This window comes from Pinus tabuliformis, chromosome 5_1 (assembly GCF_031772625.1).
Source record: "Pinus tabuliformis cultivar Carrire ecotype Pingquan chromosome 5_1, CPIR1, whole genome shotgun sequence".
Taxonomy (NCBI): domain Eukaryota; kingdom Viridiplantae; phylum Streptophyta; class Pinopsida; order Pinales; family Pinaceae; genus Pinus; species Pinus tabuliformis.
The window spans coordinates 721,287,397-721,293,684 of record NC_142305.1 but is presented as its reverse complement, the minus strand read 5'-3'; the positions used below and the strand labels follow the sequence as shown (position 1 = coordinate 721,293,684).

At 35.4% G+C, this 6,288-nt stretch overlaps 2 pseudogenes; both read right to left on the bottom strand.

Moving 5' to 3' along the window:
* Window positions 1-475: 475 nt before the first annotated feature.
* On the bottom strand, window positions 476-2,638 carry LOC149166949 (putative kinase-like protein TMKL1 pseudogene; annotated as a pseudogene).
* Window positions 2,639-4,444: 1,806 nt separating this feature from the next.
* On the bottom strand, window positions 4,445-5,508 carry LOC149166948 (uncharacterized protein At1g76660-like; annotated as a pseudogene).
* Window positions 5,509-6,288: the final 780 nt, after the last annotated feature.

Genomic DNA, 6,288 nt, shown 5'->3' with positions numbered 1-6,288 from the left:
ACCAAGCGTCAGGGATTTCTCTTTGACCATCATGCTTATGTGCATAACACAAGTAAAAAATATGGAGATCATGTTGGACACTCCTCCTACTATTCAGGGAGGACCTTATGTTGGCATTTAATATGACTAGGTGAACTTTTTCACTTGCCATACACATCTGAATAATTAGGGAAGTTCACTAAAAATCCCAGACACTAAATCCAAACACAGGGTCCTCACAAAGAAAATAAAATGGAAATACCTTGCAATACCTCAACTATGTGGATACTTAGTTAAATTCATCCCTACTACTAGGGTTTAACCATGAAAATTGTGGATTTTTCCATTGTTTCCTCCTCGGACATTTACTCCCATGGATTTGAAAGATGTCTTCTAGATTAAAGATGTCATCAAAGCAATAGAAAAAGAAGAGTAAAGAATGAAAATGGAGAGGCATAAAACTACCTAAAGGTGAGTATAGATAATGAAGATGAAGTTAAAATGCAAGCTTTAGTTCACTCTTAATATCAGTGGGAGTATATAAAGTAGAATGAGTCTTAGGCCTTATCTCCTACAACTGTTGGATGACATCCTTAATATCTGGTCTCACCGATGGAAAAGGTGCACAACAACCCATTGAAATTTGAAGTGCTTGAAGTAATCCATCATCTATAGGACTTCTCAATCCCCTCAAGATATCAACATCAAATAGCTCCAACGTACTATCCTCCAATAAAAAAGTCTTCACAATAGAAGGTCAATCCACAAATTTGTCAGAGCTCTCATTCTTTCCTGGTTTCTTCCCAATGAGTATTTCTAATAGGAGAATGCCTTGTAGCCCTCAAGTGTAGTTGCATTCATCATCTGAGTAGCAGATGATGGGGTCATTAACTAGTCTAGACTATAATCTCTCAGATATGCGACATAGTTTTTATCCACCAAAACATTCTTGGATTTGAGGTTACCATGAATGATGGGTGTTTTAATCCCAGTGTGATTGTGGGCAAGTCATCTTGCTGCTCCAAGAACAATATTGTGCCTTTGATCCTGCCTCAAGCATTTGAAAAAGTAAGGATATTTTTGCATAAGTATGAAAAAGTAAGGACCTAAGCCATAAACCTATAAGATGAGGATTTCCCTGAATGAAGAAGAGAGCATTACAAGACTTCATATTGAATCTAGAGCCTAACTTAAGTGTATTTGAGATGAAAAACTCTAGTGAATTCTTCATTTTTTTTAATATCTATTAAGACCATGGCCTCTTGAAGCTTATTATTGCAAACCAAACCTCAATTTGCAAGTAGAAGCAGACTGTGGATACTTCCTAAGTAAAGTGATATTATTTTCTACTTATGCTATATCTTTGGGAGAACTGCATTTATTTTGGAAGTGAAATTTAGGTCTTGTCAACAATAGAAAAATTATAAAATGCAGAGGCCAAAAAGGCCATGAGTTATATCAGTGCAATGGCCCATTTCACAGGATCCTACGAATTTTGTTTTGTTGGTCATAGAGGATATAGACAACTTTCAAGGCCAAATTTTATTTGAATATTTGTAATCCATGTAGAGTTGATAGCCTATGAATGAAGGATGTAATCTAATTAGTTTTCCTATTTTTGGAGAAGAAAGAAAAGACAACAAAGAAAATTTTCCTTAGCCTTGGGTTTTAAAATGAAAACTTACCATGAAGAAGGTCAGCCAAGTTGGCTTTCTTCTTATAATCATATACAAGAAGCTTCTCTCTTGTTCCTTCACAAAATGATCTGGGAGGGACTATATTTTCATGCCGAAGGAGACCCAAATCCTTAATTACAGGAAGGAGTTATTTTCAGTCCTTACAAGTCCCTTCCTTGAGAAGCCTCAAGGAAACAATTCCTCCTTGGCTAAGCTTGGCTTTGTAGACAGTTCCATAGTTGGTCTTACCCAATACGTGACCTGTTGCATTCAGCACATCCTCCACCTTGAGATTCTCCCCACCTTCAAAAAGCACCAATCTCCCCTCCCCTATTTCTTCATCTTCCAATTCATTCAAAGAGGGGTTGCCTCCTCCTCCCAGCACTTTCATATTGTGGGAAATTCCAATGCCTATCAACAAGGACACACATACAACAATGGTTTTAATCAATGTAATAGAAATTCCTTCAACTGTCCAGGGCTCAGTCCAAAATGCCTCTGAACTTGAGTTCTTGCATAAGGTGCAAGAGGAGGCCCACAGAGCCTGTTTCCTGCAAATGACTCACTGCCAAAACTCTGTGAAAACACCAGAATGGGTCCACTGAGATTGTTAAGAGCCAAATTAAAACTTGATAAATTTGCTAAACAAGAGCTTCAGGTATTGTACCAGACAAAGAGTTATTGCTCAGACCCAACTCTTGCAGGCCATGAAACTGTCTAAGAAACAGAGGCATGGGCCCTTGCAAATTGTTATTGCTCAAGTCTAAAATATGCAAATTATTGCAAGTAACATTAGGAAAAGCAGGGTCTAGTATGTAACTACTCAAATCATTACCATCTAGAAGAAGACCCAGAAGCTATGCACAGACATTCCATACTGAAGGAGTAATGCTACCATTGATCTTATTCCCTAAGAATGAAACAGACATAAACCTAACACTATTCCCAAGATTTAAAGGTATTTCTGCTAAACATATGAACATCACAACTATGTTTCCATTCCTAGAAATTTTAGGAGTCAAACAGTAGACACACACACACAAGAATATTAAGGCTTCATAAAGGAGAATATCGATAAGAAAGAAACATTTACCAACTAAAAAAATTACTCTAGGAAAATCATGACAAAGCAAAAGAACATGTACATTAAGTGGCACCAAAAAGGGTAAATTAACATCAATGTAATGAATATACATCTTATTCACATTGACATATGCATATTGCAAATAAATACTTCTCAAGAATGATAACATCAATGATGCATCAATACACTACTATATACAACAAATATCGACATCAAATAGGTTACTTTAGCTATGAGATTTGAATGGTCATGGAAGAAAGCATTCAATGATGCAAAATATAGGTCGGAAGTCTAGAATAAAATATGAATGACCATTCCATAGGTCAAACACTTATAAAGAAACAAATCATTTTTTCCATATTTTTCTGAACAACTAAAACAACTTTGAATTTCCCATACCTCTTGATTGACAATAAAAGGATGGACATCATTAATGACATTATCAAAGAGTTCGAGATGCCTACAATAAGCTGACTGACACACAATTGGAAGTGGTGACAACTTTGTAAATCTTGAAAATCAACATGTAGATGAAATTTCCAAGAAGGCCCATAGTTTAACTGGTGCCAAGAATGTTAGACTAAAAACCGTCATTAATCCCTCTTTGATTGCAGGCTTCATGATCCGATATGGATTGACTCTATCCAATATTTTAAACAAGAGTGTGAAGACTGAGTTGGAGAAATTGACAAGTCAAATTGGGTACAAAGAGAGAATTGAAAATGTATGAATCTGAGATGTTTGTGTATCCTTGACAAAAAATGAATCCAATGGTTTTCATTGTTCTACGTACTATTTAATTGATAGAATTGTTTTTGAACTGACTTGTGAAGTGCCTGAGGCTATAGTTCTTGTTATCCTACTGTTTCCATTTGAATTTTGTTACCCTACACCTAACATTTGGATTGGAAAATGCTATAAAAAATTATGAGTTGGAAGGCATCCACTACCTACTTTGATTGCAGAGTTGAAGGGCTCACTGACAAAAAAATAAGGACAAAAAATGTGTGTCAAGTAAGTTGAAGGTCATTGTTGGATGAAAAATATGGAGGAGATACATAGACCAGAGGTATAGATATGCACATTCATTCATTATCTAGATGATTATTAATTCATGTTCATTTGAAAATACTTCATGCAAAAATTGAGAGTTGAGTTCATGTTGTTGACACTATGGATTTGTATTGAATAATGCTTTAAAGGAAAATATGAACATCACAACTCTATTGCCATTCCTAGAAATTTCAGGAGTCAAACATTAGACAAACACATAGCAATATTAAGGCTTCATAAAGGAGAATATCAATAAGAAAGAAGCATTTACCAACTAAAAAATTACTCTAGGAAAATCATCACAAAACAAAAGAACATGTGCATTAAGTTGCACCATGAAGGGTAAATTAACATCAATGTAATGAATATACATGTTTTTCACATTGACAGATGCATATTGAAAATAAAGACTTCTCAATCATGATAACATCAACGATGCATCAATACACTATTATATACAATCAATATCAAAATCAAATAGGTTACTTTAGCTATGAGATTTGAATGGTCCTGGAAGCAAGCATTCAATGATGCAAAATAGGGGTCTAAAGTCTAATATGAAATATGAATGACAATTCCATAGGTCAAACACTTATTAAGCAATGGATCATTTCTGTTGGTTTTTCTAAACAACTAATACAAGAGTAACAAGTTATGCTCCAAAGGAGGACACTAGAAACTTATCCACTAAAATCTCTGACATCCCACCACTAACATTTGTGATTTCATCACTGACAAGTTCAAATGATGCCCTACTTGCTTCAATTGGTTCCACCTAAGTTTTGTTGCTTTCAATGGGAAAATTTATCACAATATGCTTTCCAAATGCATGAATTTTTCTTGTGCTACATCTATCTCTTTCCATGTCCCTTTACAGTACCATATTTTCACCACTAGTGAAACCAACACCTTCTTCACTTATGGAATTACATAGTCTCCCCCACACTGCCCCAAAACATATTGATATGGCCAATGCACATGGTTCAAATAGAAGTCTAATGAGGTGGAAAAGAAGGAAGTGTCTCTATCTTGTGATAATATTGAAGTCCTTGAGGTGTCCCTTTCCCGATTTAAAATATTTATGGTCTCATTTCTGGGGCCAAAAATATCCTGAGAAGAATGCAAAGTCTTCCATGGAAAAGGAAAATCTAGTTTAGGGAATCGTGAAGAAGGCCCTGATCCAGAGACTCCAGATTTCGGTGATATAAGATTACCTACAAGACTCCCTGGATAAAGTTGGTAGGAATATAAAAGGTCATTTGTTGCATCATAACCAAAGGAGGTAAATGGAAAGGAAGAAGACATTATCCCATTTTCATGGAAAGTGACTTTTGAATCTGATGAAGATGCAAATAAATGTGTAAAAGGTACCTTAGGTGAAGGGGAATTAGTAAGATGAAGAAACTCACATGGTGGAGTGAATGAAGCAGTGGAAGGTTCAGTAGTAAAAGAAGAGAAGACATGAGGTGATACCAATTGAGTCTCATGTGCATATGGTACATGTGTAAACATGGTTGATATTGGTTTTCCAGATGAACAAGCATTGGTGGACATAGAAGACAATGAAACAAATCTAGCAAGTGATGGTACAGAAGATGGGTTTCCAGAATTGATAAGGGATGATGGTGAAGAGGGAGGTGCCAATAGAAATGAGGTAATAGTTGCAGGTTGTTTAGAACAAGTTGGTTGAGCTTCATCTGGGAGATTTCCTATCATATTTCCTTCTTGGACACAGGATGTAGGTACAATGTGTTTCAGTCGCTTTTATGGGCCAACACACTAGAATCAAGTCCAGTAGTCTTTCCATCGTCCCTGCTGCCAATCAAGAGTAGCGCATCAAAGAAATGAAAACCAGGCAAATTGCATAATTGAGGATGAATTGTTTCATGTGCATAACAACTAATATAACAAGAAAAAAATAGTGAAAGAGCTAACAAAACAATAAAAACGATAAATCCTAACTCTCCATTTTTCTTCCTTCTCCATTAAATAACAACCACATGCATAATTGTTCTCATAGCAAGGATGGGAAATAGAGGAAGAAGCTCCATGATGAATTTTCTCCATTGAAACATTGAAAAGATTCAAAAATTACTTTGATTCACATTTTAGAAACTGGATATATCTCCACTAAGAGCATGACAACAGTAGATTATTTGACAATGCTTCAATTATATACACTTTCATATTCCATCCTGTGTTAGACTCTAAACAAATGGTGAACTATTGTTCATACATAATCAATGCAAAAAAATATAATATTTGATCTCTATTATTATAGTACCTAGGGGAATTTTTTAACATAAAGACTTTACCATGCCATTTCATTGTGACTAGTCAAGATCGACATTAAATTTTCTCATCATCAAACCTACCTATTCATAAACAGACCGATAGTATTTTATTAGCATGCCATACTAAATTATCATTGTTCCCTGCCTATGCATGTGCATAGGTGCCTCTGTATATGTGTTTGAGCCTTTGAGTTTTTTGTTT